Raw genomic sequence first — 14,799 nt, forward strand, 5'->3', positions numbered from 1 at the left:
AGATAGTGTGATCAGGGAAGGCCTCTCCAGAGAAGGGCGTTTAAATGGGGACCTAATGGATAAATGGACTAGCCCTGCAAAGTGTCAGGGAGGAGGGTTCCAGGCAGGAATGTGTACAGAAGCCTGAAGCAGGTGGGGAACTTGCACGTTTGAGTGAGGGAAGGAAGACCAGTGCGGCTGCAGCATAGTGGGTAACAATGAGTGTGAAGAGGGAAGAGTCTGGAGAGGGCAGGGGCCCAGACCCCAGGGCCTCCTATACCAGAGTGAGGAATCTGGGATTGATTCTCAGCACATCATAAATCTGATTGTGCCACTCAGCTCTGCACTGTCTCCTGGACACAGTCCAGCTCTCCAACCTGGACCACAAGACCCTCAATGGCCTAGCCCTTGCCTACTTTATTTTCTATCCTTGTGCCCCAATACCCTGAATACTGTGTGCCCACATGCCCCCTACCCCACAAACCCCATACACCCCTCATGTAGTCGTCAGACCTTGACAGGAACCATACTTCTGAGCCCATCCCTCTGCCGTCCCCTCGGCCCAGTGTGCTCTCTTCCTTCTTTACCTGACCATCTTTCACTCACCATTCAAGATGTGCTCAAATACTGCTGCTCTTATGAGCCTTAAGTTTTCCAGAGACAGTCATACATTTCTTCCCACACCCTTAGCATTATATTCATAGTTGGATGTGTTGTTTTTTGGTTGTTGTTATTTTTTTTAAAAAAATCATGCCTGTTTCATGCCACTAGACTATGAGATCCTGAGACAGGGGCCACGTTTCATTCAGTCCCTGGCACACAGTATATTCTCAATAGGTGTTTGTTGAATGCCAAGGCACAAATGCCTAAGTGAACAAATGATCTTGTCTCTGAACTTCAGGGTTGTGTGACTGGGTGTTCTTCCCATGCTGCCTGTAGATCTGTTTTTCACAATTGCCAAAACATTTGAAGCCTATCAGATGGCCAAGTGCTCTTTAGCCACTTGTCAAGCTTTCTGACACTGATGGAGCCTCACAAATAGACTCATCCTTGGGGTATTTGCACCTTCCTTTGAGCGAGGAATTTCCTCTGGATGAACTAACTGGTGCCGGTTTCCCCCCACCCATCCTTAAGTAAGCTCCTTCGGAAATAGACCCACCAACAGAATTTCTGAGACATTTCCCCATTCCTTACATTCAGGGTACACTCTGCCCATGATGTATTCACTTACTTAGCTATCATAGCTGAGCTTCCTCAGTCCATAGGCCAGATACAGCATTTGGTGCTAGAGAAACAGATAAAGACCCACAGATCAGGGATATCACAGCCTCGTAGGAACATTTAGGAAGCAGTGAAGTTGGTCCTTCTGTCCAGTGAAGAGGGAATTCCAGTTACTGAAACCAGGAGCCAGTGTTTCCACATCTTGGCCCTTTAATCAGATCAGCCTGAGGGAAAGGACTAATTCTACCATGACAGCTGGGCCCTCAACCAGAACACATCTTCTAATCTCAGCTTCTGGCATTGCTGCAGGGGGGAAAAGTCACTTCTGGGACATCCAAAATGCAATCCATCTTCAACATTACAGATGACTATTGCTATGCCATGCACAAGGAAGTAATTAAAAAGCTACTTAAGATTCTGGAGCAGGTGCATTTTGCTTAGCAAAGAATAAGAAATTTTATCCATCTGTGGCCTAGCTCAAAGTTGGAGTCATTTGTACTGCCTTTAACAAAACAAACAGGACTCTCAATGTGGCAACAGTCAAAAAATGAGAGCCGAGTTTTAAAGAATGTAGATAATGAAAATCATGATGATAAAAAACACTGAAGAACACTTATAGTCTGCAAGAAAACCCTTCTTAATATTTTCCTTTGATAATGCCAAGTCACAATACATGTGCGGTATGTACAGTTCATTTTCCACAAAGCAACACACAATCTGTACCAAATATATGCGAGAAACTTGAAGGTCGTGTTGATAATAAATTTGCATTGTTTTATATATATATATATACATCATTTAAACTGGCTCATCAGAGACTTCTGTCATACATTTATAAGATGGCTATCCAGACAGAGAAATATGCTCACTGGCTAAGTCACCAAGGTTTTCCTCTCACCAAAGTGGTTACATGGGAAACAACAAGATTAGATGCTGGAGGGAGAGAAAGAAGAGACTGTGAGCTCCTCCCGGCCACCAACTTGGTTCAGCAGTTGAGAGTTTCTGCATGTATCCTCAGAGGGCAGAGGGGACCATGTATGTCATGCCCCATTTCTATTATTTTAATCTAGACAATAATTCACATTTAATTCTCCAATTATAATTCCAAAACCAAAATACTGTTAGTTTCTCTATTACAAATGGCCTCTGGAGTTACTGGAACGATGTCACAGACATAAAAAGGGGAGCAAGAAAGAAAGTTTATGCCATAGGCTGACTAGAATAGTTGGAGAACCCTCAATTTTAATCGCCATACCATTGTTTTCAGAGCTGCAGTTTACCCCCACATTTCCCATTTTCCAAAGGGCCTGACATGCAATTTGGGTTTCAACAACACGATAATGTTAACCCAAATTCTCTTATCAAAAAGAATGTGAAAGGAAAAAAATTGCTTTGCTTCTTTCCTTGGCCATCTCTCTCCCCTCTCACATTCCTCATGTCTGGTTTCATTTCCCAAATACACTAGATGCCAAATACTATTTGGAGTTTTTAAAAAATTTTAAAAAAATCATGGGATACAGTCTAAAGGTTGTAGGAGAAACATTTGAAAGGGGATGTGCATTCCCTGCAAGTTTCAACATCGTCACCATCAGGAAACGGAAAGGGCGTTTCTCAGTGAGTGTGTCCAGTGTAGGGACAGCCCTTCCCACATACTTGGTCCCAAAAGGATGTTCTAAGAGGGCACTACTTAGAGTGGCTCCTGGAAATTCCCCCAGCAGTCAGTCCTGTCAGTCCACTGACTTTTCTGATGCAAGAAGAAAACGAGGGAGCCACCCCACCATTAAGGAGAAAACCAAAAGCCAAGCATTCAAACAAGCCCCAGGCACCCAGAAGACACTTTCGCTGTACCGCCTAAAGCAGAGTAGCGAAGGCAAAGTGCATCCCTCCTCAGTCCTCTCTGCATCGGGGCAGGCAGGGCAGTGCAGAGTGGAAGCCAGAGCCAAGCCCTTCCTTCCCACTTCCTCCCTAGATAAGGGAGGAAGGAGCCCAAGTGAAGTCCATGCACACTCTAGCCAGACCGAGCCTCAACCAGCACATAATTAACAGTGGTTCTCCAAGCCCAAGTCATAGACTCCTGCCAAAAACACCCTCTCCCTCTTGTAAAGAGCAAAGGGGGAGACCTCTAGGTTTCACCCTAAAAAGCTGGCGATGAGTGCTCTGTCATGACTCAATACTTTAACCATGGGTTTAGGGCATAAATCCCTAGAGCCAACACAACATGGTTCTAGAGTTAGGAAGTTTGTGTTGTTCACGTGACAGAAACCAGTCTGGAAGCCAGGACATCTCTTGATCATCTGGGAGAAGAGCCAAACCAAAAGTGTCACTGGAGCTCCCCACCAAAGAATGCACAGCCTCCCAGACAGCCCGCGCCCTCGGGCCTGCTGACCTGCTGCTTGTCAGTGATTTAAGTCAATAAACATTTAAGCTGAAACTGAAAGAAATGCAAATCACATTCCCTTTTTGGGTTTCTATCCTCACTGCCTCTAAGGGACCCGCTCAGATGGCACAAAGACAGTTACACACACGAAGCTACACCTCGATTTTTATATCAAAGCCTTCACTCTTCCAATAAGCCAAGTTTTATTCTTTAACAAGCTTGTAAAAAAACCCAAAAAACCCCCACAATATTTTTGAATCCCCCAGCAGGTCTTTCAGAAAGGATATGAGAGTAAGACACCAGCAATCACCTGCACTCTATATGCTCTGGGCTCCTGCTGATCCCACAGAAATAACCCCTAAAGTTGGTCTTCACCACGACAGGTAAATGTGGTGCCGCTTAAAATGTCCCCCACAGCAATCACCACACTGCAGGCATCATAGGTTTCAGAGCTTCCCCAACAAGCAGCCAGCCTTTGGTGCCATCCCTACAGAAACTGCAAATGACATTAAAAGTCACTGCCCAAAAAGGAAACATATCATTAGTCATTTTTTGGAACCTTCTCACAACTGAAATAATTCTGGCAAATCCCGAGAGAAGAGGTTGAACAGCTACATAGTTAGCTTGAATAACTGTTTTCCAGATCTCCAGGCAGTTTAGCATGAGTTAGAGATAAACGGAAGGTGCTCTGGGCCAAGGACTCATGGCGCCATCCTCACAGTAATGTTAAGTCCCTCTCCCCGAGGAGGCCAGGAGACGTGGTCCCCTGGAAAAGCGATTACTGCCACTGACCTTCATAACCCTCAGTCAAATGCTGTTCAATCTTATTCCCTCTCAAGCACTATAACCACATTGTGTCATCAGGACATTTTATTGCCATGTAGGTGTAATTTTTATTTCTACACAGGCCCCTATGAAGAACAATGTCTGCTGGTGTGCTACGGAAACTCCAGGTCTCTGGACTGGAAAGAGAGACATAAAAGCTTACCTAGAGGGCTTCATGTTTTATTTTTTACTGATTTTTATTTTTTATTTATTTTTTAAAAACAAATACTTATCTTTATTGTTGAAAGAGGGTTTTATTTGTTCGTGTTTACTGAAAGCAAATTTTAAAACTCGCTTATTACCGCCCTCTCTTCATGTCCTTCTGACTACTTTTATGCCGAGATGATGTTAATACAATTGCAATAGGAAAAAATGAAACACCAGGTAGAGCAGAAGTTCTTGATTAAAATTAGCCTCACTCTCCAGTAACTATCAAGAGACCCTCCTCTTTCTCACTGCCACTGTCCATGCTCTTCAGTTAGGGCAACGCTGACGAACAGACAGTCCGACGCAGGCAGCCTCAGGGTCACGAGCTGGGCTCTAACAGCTCAACCACTTCTGCCCTGGAGGGAGTGACTGTAGGAACAATTTCAGCATCCTGAATCCCTCAGTAACGGGTGGACTGTAAGTGGACCCTACAGAGGGAAATGAGAACTACATTACAAAGTCAGAGGGGGAGTTTATGTTTGACAGCTACTGTTTGGTGAAAGTATGCTAACCAGATTCCTTTCTCTGACATTCCTGTGTGTATCAGCAGAACAAATTCCTGGAATGAAGCTGGTTTAATCTCTACAGGGCAGTTGTCATCACTAAATCAAGGGCTCTGCAGGTTAGTCAGCTTATGTGCAAACTGTGGGAAATTCTCTGAGGGTTTGGAGTGGGAGAGTGTGGAAAAAGGCATTAGAAAAATCTTAGCTTTCCTGTGCATTCTAAAGCCTTGAACAGGTTTAATATTTCAATCCAACCACTTACATGAAAACTGCCACGTAGCATACCCAGCTTAGTCACTGCAAAGATGCTGACCTCTGTGACATGGACCTGACTGTCCTTATTCACTGATCTCATCTCCTGATTACTTTGCTCTTTACAACTGAAGGCATCTTGTCTGCCCAGAGGAGTAAGTGCAAATTGGTCATAAGATAGAAAACCTACTACTGAGAGCACCCAGGGCCACTGGCTTACACATTTTTGCCTCAGAAAGATCATTCTGAAAACGTGTGGACACAACCACCACTTGCCATTACAAATATAAAATATGTTTATAGAAAGCTAAACACATGGTGATTTCTGGGTTTAAAATTACAGTGTGATGAGTTGTTTACAAGATCCTGAGTCTCTCCAAACGCCTGCTGCTCAAAGAGGGGTTCATTTCGGGCAAGGCCAGCACCACACCTATGCTGGGGCTGTTCCCTAATGAATCCTGCTCATGACGAGGCAGGGAGAAGCCACCCAGAAACAATAAGGACAGATCATGGAGAGTCATATTATGAGAACTGAAACTCCCTTTGAAAGAAGCACTCTGCCCTTCATAAAAACTCTACCTACAAATTTTACATAATAAATCTTCAAGAGAGGTTTATGGAAAGATTATAGTAAAAGCTTCAATTGAATGCAAATACAGGTATAGAAATAAGGCAGTAAAGAGGCGCTCCAGCCTCCACCTGTTTCAGGTGTTGTATGGCTCTAGTGGGTGTTGCTCTTCAACCCTGCCCCAGCCCTTCCTGAGAGAGACACACACACCCTCTAATGATGAGAAGTGAAGGCATTACTTTGTCTGTCAGCCTATAAAGCTAATTCTTAAAGGGACAGAACTAAAAACACCTAGAGAAATAAAGCTTTGACATGAGGTTTCCTCAGTCTCCCTTCACATTGGGAACCTCCATAAGCACTGAGATATACAACCCTCCAAAATCAGAACTAATGTTTTTAACTGGGGAGTGGGGATAAAGGGGGGAGGCCTCAGCCCCACAATGGCAATTTAATAACCTGTGGCTGGGAAAGTCCATTGTGTCTCCTCAGTGGGGGCAATCTGGCAGTATCTGTTGTTATTTTTAATGTACTGGCTCTTTGATCCACAGCTAAAAATCCCTGGATTGCATATCTAGGGATTAACCTACAGATGGGCCAGAGATATACTAACAAAATGTACACTGCAACACTGTAATAGAAAGAAAGCAGGATTCATTACTTGTAACAAGAGAATCATCTAAGTGTCCTTCAATAGGGGACTGTTTTAAAAAGTGTTAGTACATCCATAGTATAAAATACTGGTTCTCTTATCTCAATGCCCAGGCTCTACTCTGTACCAATTATGTCAGATTCTCTTGTATTGGGGGCCCAAGCATGGGAATTTTTCCAGATTTCACAAGTGATTCCAATGTACAAGCAAGTTTGAGAAGAGAACCTTATGCCCAGGTTCAAAGACTATGCTAGGTCCATGGACCCCGAGGTGGAAAATCTAACATATTCATTGAGGGGGGCAGAGAGAAAGAAATCAAGCTGCATAACAATACATATGCATCACCATTTGTGTTAAAACTAAAACAAAACTGTATTTATAGATACATGCGCACACAACACCCCCCCCCATATATGTGAATGCACAGAAATCCATCCAAAAATGGAAATATTAACTGTAAAGTCACTAAAATATTTAGTCAAATGCTTGGCACATGGAAGATGCTCAATAAATGGTGGCTATTATTTCCATGTGCATCTAAGTTTTTTGGAGCCTATAGGAATAGTTTCATGTGGATAATGAACTCTCATAAATGAATCATACAGATGTCAGTATTCTACTGAAATGAGCACATTTGCAAGCCTTCTCAATAACCTCTTTAAAACTCTAAGAACACACCTGAAACTTGTTAGTCATTACATTGATTCTTTTATTTAAAAATTACTGCTTGCTTTGTGCATACTTGAAATCCATGCCCCAAAATGCTGACAGCTTCATTGTCATCATATTGATTTGGAGATCCGCTGACATGGTCCATTTAAAAGTTGTTCTGTCAGCCAACAAATGTAAATGTTTGGATATAATGCTAGTTGCAACCTTGACGAACACAGAGAGGACGAACATTCCCAAGGCTGCAGGCACCAGCTATAGCGATACAACATAACAAACTTTTAAAAAAATGTTTTGTTTTGTTTTAAATTCTGCATGTTCCCAAGAGGCAATTATTGGAGAATTTCCAGTTCACGAAAGCCATTATGTTGGAAGTTCTTCAAATGGTCACAGGGCCAGTTAGAAGAGAAGTCGGGAAGTTCTATTATATTTTCCTTTTATTTGGCACTGTTTCAGTTAGACTTCTATTGTGGATGAGAAATCATATGGGCATCACAGATACGACCCCGAACAGGAGGCTTAAGGATGCTCGTAGATGAATGGAACTTAGTACTTGATATGCTTTTAAGATATAATCAAATATTTTAAAATTGTATTTTTATAAAAGTGAATTCAGTACAATTTTCAAAATTCTTCACTACTTTTTAGATACTTTTATTTTTTAAAGATTTTTTATTGATTTTTAGAGATAGAGGAAGGGAAAGGGGGAAGGGGGGAGAGGGAGAGAGAGAGAGAGAGAGAGAGAGAGAGAGAGAGAGAGAGAGAGAGAGAGAGAGAGAAACAGCGATAGACTGCCTCCTGCATGCCCCCTACTGGGGACCAAGCCTGAAACCCAGGCATGTGCCTTGACTAGGAATTAAACCAGCAACCTTTCAGTGCACAGGACGATGCTTAACCAACTGAGTCACATCAGCTAGGGCTTAGATACTTTTTAAAAATGATGCATAGGTCATATTTATTTGGGCACTGACTGTTTGGGTACAACAAATTTAAGGCTGGTTTCTAGCAATTTTCTCTCAAGTACATGCTCTAGAGGTTCTATCTTTAAAAAGTGAAATGTCTGGAGTCCTCCTTATCAATCAATAAAAAGTCATCACACGACTTATAGAACCAAATGAAAACACAGTGATCATATGAATTTATAAGAGGCAAGAGATGGTCTTTCCAGGACCAAGACAAGACTTTATCAAGGAATTTTATAAAATTGAGGTCTGAATGCTAACAATACTCCTAGGAGATGGTTCTAATTATTTCCTGACCACACCTTCAAAAAGTTTACATAATTGAGACCTGATTCCTTCAAATGTCACTAAATATTCATTGCAAACTGCTGGAAAGGAAATTGATTCTGAAAACTGCAAAACGATTACCAGTATACTGATATCAGTCCCAGTGAAATAAAGTTACCATTACTTTGCAAGAAAATGCTCATTGGAAAAGTAAAAGTAAGATGGACTTTCCTGATATCATTATTAGACACCAGAACGTAAGCGCACACAGCTCGTAGGACAGTGATGACAGGTCTGGACAAATGGTCCGGCATCAGTCCATGGGACACGCCTATCAAGCTCTGGGAAAATACAGAAGACAGCAGGGACTTGCTCTGATACCTGTTAGACTTAATCAGGCCCTTTGGCAACTGAGTTTCAAGTCACTTCCAGAAATCCCAGCTGATGTAGGAAGATGGATAACAGATAATGATGCCACTTCTGGGAGTTAAGAAGCCATACAAAGGTAGAGTCTTGAGGAAGTACAAGTCCAGCACGTGCTCTTGGGAAAAGTGTTTGCCTCTTAATATGCACTTTAAAACTGCCCACCCTGTATAAAATAAAAGCAAATGCATAGACCTTAAGGATGGAGAAGGAAGAGGGAGAAGTTGTGAGAACTAGCGGTCACTGTCAAGGACTGGAGAGCACATGTGTTGAGCAGGTAAATTGGTGAATATCATCTCTTTTCATTAGACACGCTAATAATCAACCAAATTAAAATTATCATCAGCTGCAATAAAGAATGTGTTTTTTCATTGGTGAGTTCTATGTGATAAGTATCGTTGGGAAGTTATTCACATAGCTTAATAAACAATTCTGAAATGGCAGGAGCCAAACAAATAATAAAGATCTTTACTGAATTTTAATTACTATACATGGATTACCACAATCTTGATTTAAACCTGAGCAAAACACAAAAAAAGTCATTCCACAGTCATCAAAAGGGAAGGGAGTGTGTGCCTTGGCCAGCTTTGCTCAGGGGTTAGAGCGTTGGCCCACGGAGTGAAGGGTCCCAGGTTTGATTCCAGCCAAGGGCATGTACCTCGGTTGCAGGCTGGATCCCACCCGTCAGGGCACCCGTGGGAGGCAACCAATCCATGTGTCTCTCTCACATGATGTTTCTCCCTCTCCCTCCCTCTCCCTCTCTCTCACTCCCTTTCCCTCTCTCTCTCGCTCCCTCTCTCTCTCTCTCTCCCTCCCTCCCTCCCTTCCACTTTCTCAGAAAGGCAATGGGAAAACTATCCTTGGGCGAGGATTTTAAAAACAACAACAAAAGGGAAGTGTGAAGGAAGCTGATACAGTTCAATGTGCCCACTCCACCCAACTGTAATTTTCTATATAATTAGATGAGAACAGTAATTGCTTTATTGGGCAACTCAAGACTAGACACTAGAGACTGCTTCTCTTGCAAAATTTATTCTGAATGTGACAACAGGAAAGCTGTTTTAAATTGTTACTTGGACTCATTGACCAAGCCTAGAGTAGGTGGACTGAGGGTTAATATTTGGACTTCACATTCTCAGAAATATTGTTAAAGAGCCAAAAGTCATCAAGTGGCTAAATATGGGAAGCTATTGAGACGACTGGTTAAATCACTTAGGGTACCTCTGTAGAATGAAATACTATACGGCCATTAAAAAGAACGGGGCATCTTTTCTGATATTAAGAAGCCTAAATTATATTAAATAAAAAGTTGAAGTTGCATAATATACATGGTATATCATAAATGTAAAAGAGATATACTTATTTAAACATGCAAAGAAATTGTCTAGCATGTGATAAAATAATAGATACAAAAACCCACAGAGTGGCTCCTTCTGGAGAATAAAATGGAGATTGGAGAAAGAAGGGACCTTGTTTGCATCTTAGTTCCTTCTACTAATTTATTTATTTTTAATCCTCACCAGAGGATAAGCTTATTGATTTTAGAGAGAGGAAGGGAGGGGCAGAGAGAGAGAAACATCAATCTGTTGCCTCACAACTGCTGTACAGGTGATGCTCCGAACAATCGAGCCACCCAGCCAGGGCTAATTTTTTTTTTTTAACAGGGGCTTGAACTACAGTTTTTTGCCTTGATTATCAAGCTGTTGCGAAAGTTTAAAAGGTTTAGCCACATTTGTTTGTAAACTAGTATTTTTTAAAAATAACTTTCAGTTATCAATGCTCTTCAATGTATCAGGCGCTTTCAATCTGCTTTATTACCATTTGTTATCTGGGTTAACAAAGAGATAAGCTATGGTCCTTAAGTGCCTCATTGTGTCCTCTTGGGAATACAGTCCACTGTCCTTGAATATCTAAGGCCTGACCTCGCTTCACAGAATATTTTCATTTCTGCACTTTTCCGTGTCACTGCACCCAACCTTGCAATTGCTAGATCTCAAAACGAAAACAATCTGTTCAACTGTAAAATACCAATATGAGCAATGACTTTTTTCCTTTAAACTTATAATTTAGAATGGGGGGGGGTACCAAACCATTTACTAAACCATTACTAAAGACAATGCTGTATATCAACACAATTCCATCTTATCACCATAGCAACAGAATGCAGAACTGCTCACTTTCCCGCAAGTACAATTCAGAATCCCTTTAAATTCACTGTATTTTTTGCTACCTTTACTTTCAGAACATCTACTCTCTAGGTGGCAGCCCCAGGAATATTATGTAAAAGACTAGAAGTGTCTAATTAAGGACTTTTTTGTTCTGTTTTAGTAATCTCAAAGTCCTGCTTCCTAAAGTTGGATTCTAAAACTATTGAAATGGTAGTACAGGGTATCCTGTTACATCGTGGCTTCTGACCCAACCTTAAAAGAGCCAGCAAATACAGTAATAGAAAGTATAAATTACAAACGGGCACCAAGTGGAAGCATAACAGCTGTCCACAAAAGTAGAAGGCAAACGTTGGTAACTACTTTTTAAAGAGGGACAAGAAAATTAATGCCAAAATAAGAGATAGTATAACACTAAAAGAGACCTTAAATAACAAAATCAAGAAAGTTAGGCTCTGCATTTCAAGGGAACATTCAATCTACTACTTGAAGACAGGATAAAAAACGTTCAATTCTTACTTATTTATAATTTCTACATACATATCATCACCTTTCCCCTGTGCCCCGCATGGTTTTGTTTTGTTTTTCCCTTTCCTTCTAAAATTACCATTTACCTTACAGGTACCACTTTCCATTCCATGAACATAATCAACCAGGATGGTCTGTTTCGTCAGGTCTCTCTCCTAGTCATCAGCAGACACAGAGCTGTGCCCAATGTTCCTGCTCGCCTGGGTACCGGCTCCTTCTTAGTTATTACTCCTCTTATAAATACCACCCACCTCACTGGGTGGTGGCACATAAAAGGTAAAAGCCAGTCCCTGTGTGGAAAAACATGCTGGGTAACAACTGTACTTGCTCATACTGGAGAAGCATCCGGGACAGAGATGTACACATATAATCCACCTAAACACACACACAGAGTGAAATGGAGAGTTTGCTGTATCGACCTGTCTTTGGGACTTCGGGCAGCTACTGCTAATAAACATGTCTCTTATCTGTCTGCCTTGCACACCTTTGGGAATTACTTCATCTCTTCCTCCATGTGACTCCAATGGGTTAGTCAAATAAGTGGTCCTGCCTCTCCATAGAGATAGACACATGGCACTGGCTTGGCCAATCAAGGCACTTCATGCCCTGGACCGAGCACTCATCTAGGGATGGACACACAACACAAAGGAGACCAGAGGTCTGTATGTGAATGGATGCTGCAGACGAAAGCTGCTCTCCTTTTCTTGGAATCCTGAGATATAAGGACCAAATACACCTGGAATTTACAATAGCTGTCTTTTCCACCCCGTGTTGGAAACTGCCCAAGAATAAAGCCAGCATGGACAAACGCAGAACTGAGAGTTGGGACTAGGAGAGGGGGGAGATGGGGAGGTTTCAATGACATCATTTAACTACTAGATCCAGCTGAGCCATAAGTCAAATATCTCTTGAATTTCCCAATGCATGACTCAATGAACTTTCTCCCCTTAGGCCAATTTAAGGGGGGTTTCTGTCCCTTAACAATGCAAAAAAACCCTGATTCATGCTCTACTTGAGTAAAGGAGATGGAATTCATTTACTGAGAACCTCCCAAGTGTCAGAGATGACGTGGGACTTTGGCTAATTTTTACAGTCACGCTGGGAAGAAGATATGACAGTTCCACAATAACGAAAGCAAGATACAAAGAAAATTTATAGAACTAGAAGGTATTAGCAAGGAGTTAAAAACCCTGTCTGTCTCATCCCAAAGCCCACTCTCTTTCTACAAATCATACCCCTTCGAACCACAAACTCATCTCTTTTAAGCTGTATTATTATTTTCTAAGAATCAACCTAATAGTCAACCTAATAATCAAGTCATAAGTCCAAAGACAAATGTCTCATTTTAGAGAAGGCTCTAAAGATTTTGCTGCCCACAAATCAGTATGAATAATGTAACACCTCTTTTCTCAAAGGGTTCTTATTTTTGGCAACAAATTTTGCCAGATTAACTTTCTAGGAATCTTAGATAAGCCTATGGGGGCCTTATTCCTCAAAGCTTGGAAATAAAGCAAGTTTTGCTATGTATGGTGCTAGAAAGGTATAGTTAGTAAAAGTCATCATCATTGCTAAGTAGGGAGCATTCAGAAGTCACATCACCACCCTTCTTTCTCAAAGACAGGCTACAATCCACAATTTTGGCCATTCCTCTCTAACTCCGTCCCCAGGAGTAGAGTTTGAGAGAAGGAAAGAGAACATAACAAGGGCGGGGGTGGGGTGAAACATACAACAAAGGCAAAATTTAAGAAAAGCCTCAAAGACCTAAGAATTAGACCATGGAGCCTGTAAAAGAAAGCATCACAGGTAAAGGTATCACACTGGTTGGGGGAGGTGAGAAAATAGGCAAGGGTGGGGTGAATCAAATTGAGTGCTCTGCTCTGAGCATAAAACTCAATTAGCCACATCTCTCTTTCTCCACCTAGAAAAAGAGCAGGCATGGAAACAGGGAAACTATGTTTCTCTAACCAGACACTACCATCCTTTTTTTCAGGGTGTGGGTATAACAGGTGGAATTTGAGGCCCCTATTTGGGTAATAGCCAACTGTCCTAATTGTAGGTTGGATTACTTATTTTATATAACCACAAAAAATGTAAGTGTTAAAACCATAGGGTGTCAGCCTATTTCATAACATGTAATAGTATACTCCCTCCCTCTGCAAGGTAATGTATGGTTTTCTAAGTACTTGTGCATATACTGTATCATTTGATTTTCCCAACAACCCTGAGAGGAAGAGAGAGGCACAGGCAATCAGCTATTGCTTTTATTTCGAGTTTTTAGATGAGAAACTGGCTTTGAACACTAAAGTGACCTCTACAAGGTCAAACCACTCGTAAGTAGCAGAGAAGGAACTTGAATTCAGACTACCCTTTTAACAATATTCTGCAATGCCAGCCTGCCCGACCTAGAATCATCTCACAAAAAGTAGCCTGGAGCTCTTTGTTGAAAGGCTGTGACAGAAGAAACATCACTTACGTTATGTTTGAAATAGATGATGTTTTAAAGAGCCATGCATTACACTTCCAGGAGGTGTCTATAGCAGCAAAAAATCATACAAATGTAAATATTCCAGTGTATTATTGGGCCAAATACAGCTTTACTCTCTCTCCCATTCATCTAAACATCAATCAAGCAGCTATGTCAGGGGTTATAAATGTGAAAAATTAGGAATACAAAATGAAACAAGCCATACTCTGTGCCTTTCAGAAATTAAGCAGATAAAAGGGAGAGACTGACCTGCAGATACTCTGAGAACACAGAGGAAGGAGAAACGAACTGTATCCAAGACGGTCTCGATAGGGTGGGAAACAGTAAGAGAAATCACACTTGGTTCCACTCATTTGGCAGCTTACAATCTAACAGAGGAGAGACTCATGAACACAGCAAAATACAGAGCAACAGACATAAATGCCACAAAAGAGGTATTAAGCACTATAAGGGTTCAGAGGACATAAAGGGCACTTCCAATTAGGATGACCTCAGAGCATTTTTTTAAAACATGAAATATGAATGGGCCTTTAGAGAACTGTTACATCTTAGTGGAGCCCAAGGAAGGGCCTACAAGCCAGCTGCCTGCTCCCGGTTAGAGACAGATTCTGAGAAACTCTGGGCTCCATTTGGGACTAGCTGAGAACAGGGGTGCCACTGGACTTCCTTGAACTTCCTCTGATTCACAAGATCAAAAAGACATCTCATCAAACAGACAT

At 41.6% G+C, this 14,799-nt stretch overlaps 1 protein-coding gene across 4 annotated transcripts in view; it reads right to left on the bottom strand.

Annotated features, from left to right (window-relative positions):
* The window catches only part of DAAM1 (dishevelled associated activator of morphogenesis 1), a 152,833-nt gene that overhangs the window by 96,024 nt on the left and 42,010 nt on the right, over positions 1 to 14,799 (bottom strand). Inside the window, exon 1 of one of the 4 annotated variants that reach the window (XM_087820151.1) lies at positions 14,330 to 14,634. The exons of the other annotated variants lie outside the window; for them this stretch is intronic. The gene's annotated coding sequence lies outside the window, so the exon portion shown is untranslated. Of the gene's footprint in view, positions 1 to 14,329; positions 14,635 to 14,799 lie in introns of those variants that run through there. 4 annotated transcript variants of the gene reach the window in all.

Source organism: Miniopterus natalensis, chromosome 1 (assembly GCF_054644295.1).
Source record: "Miniopterus natalensis isolate mMinNat1 chromosome 1, mMinNat1.hap1, whole genome shotgun sequence".
In the NCBI taxonomy this organism is placed as follows: Eukaryota; Metazoa; Chordata; class Mammalia; order Chiroptera; family Miniopteridae; genus Miniopterus; species Miniopterus natalensis.